At 34.9% G+C, this 1,266-nt stretch overlaps 1 protein-coding gene across 6 annotated transcripts in view; it reads right to left on the bottom strand.

The window, feature by feature from the left end:
* The window catches only part of LOC121428220 (phospholipid scramblase 1-like), a 21,673-nt gene extending 20,627 nt beyond the window's left edge, over nucleotides 1–1,046 (bottom strand). For all 6 annotated transcript variants that reach the window (XR_005971749.1, XR_005971747.1, XR_005971748.1 and 3 more), the window contains exon 1: nucleotides 890–1,046. The gene's annotated coding sequence lies outside the window, so the exon portion shown is untranslated. The remainder of the gene's footprint in view (nucleotides 1–889) is intronic.
* Between the last annotated feature and the right edge of the window lie 220 nt (nucleotides 1,047–1,266).

The following is a 1,266-nucleotide window of genomic DNA, read 5'->3' on the forward strand; positions in this document are numbered from 1 at the left end:
ATCATATCATCACCATCACAAAGCGTCTTTAACCAACATCATAAATTGTATTTATCATCCATGCTTAATTCTTTGGTTAAAAATGTGTAACATTTTAAAGTGAGAATATATATAAGTAGTCATGGTAAATTTCTAATGTTAACACTTTCATCGCCATCAACTGCCGTCACAGTCGTCATATCATCGTTATCATCATCATTATTATCACCATCAATACATATAGCATCATTGTTACCATTATCACAAATACTCATTATGAGCATAGTTCATCCAATATCATAAATTTCATTTATCATCCACTTCAGGCATCGTTGCATGAGCTTGACCCCAAATCATATTGTAGAGTCTTTCGTTACATAGGTTTTTTCTCCATTTTGGGGCAGAAAATTTTATACGTGAGGCCCAATCGAACGAGAATACGTTTATTCATAAATTAAACCTAAATGATTAAATTACGGATTATAAACTCGACTGAATTAGATTATATATAGGCCACAGCTATACATTATTTAATAGAAGGGTTATTGCGTAAGATAAAAAAAAAACATGCTTGATCACAAACAGGACAAAAACATCAGGCTAGCAGGAATGTGACATTCAATCAGTTTATATTCGTCGAAATATATAAGATTAACAATTATACACGGCCAAAAGATGTACGTCACAAATTCATATGCGCGGAAAGAACATTGCAGCCTGACCGGGCGCAACCCTGTACCAGCCTGTCCATGTCAGCATCGCAAAAGTATAACAAGTAATTAATTTTCATGATCATGATTTAAAAAAAAATAATCTTAGCTTTAATCTAATTTCACCTTCATAATTCGTCCTAATTTTCTCTTCCATGCAACACAAACATATTCGAATAGTTGAATATACTACGACTTACCAGCTTATTTGCAGTAGTTAGAAAAGGAAATTACCGGTTGCTATCCTGCACACAGTGATTATTATATATAGTCGGAACTATCCACTGTTGTTGAGGGAGATAGTGCATATATGTAATGGGGTAACAGTACACCTATCGCTGTATTCTGTTGAATGGGTGTGAGCGCTGATCGCACCGAACATCCAAACATTTGCATAATAATAAACACTCTCCCTATTTTATGAATAGAATATGTTTGCCGAGCGTTAACTGCTAGTCTACGAGTTCTAGTCGTCAGTAGGTAGTTTCAATTGTCTGTATCCAACCATGTAGAAATGACTTTATAGAACTAGTCTAGATTAGGAGGCGTTGAAACGTTTGGACCAAAGGAACGGAGG

Source organism: Lytechinus variegatus, chromosome 14, assembly GCF_018143015.1.
Source record: "Lytechinus variegatus isolate NC3 chromosome 14, Lvar_3.0, whole genome shotgun sequence".
NCBI classification, from domain to species: domain Eukaryota; kingdom Metazoa; phylum Echinodermata; class Echinoidea; order Temnopleuroida; family Toxopneustidae; genus Lytechinus; species Lytechinus variegatus.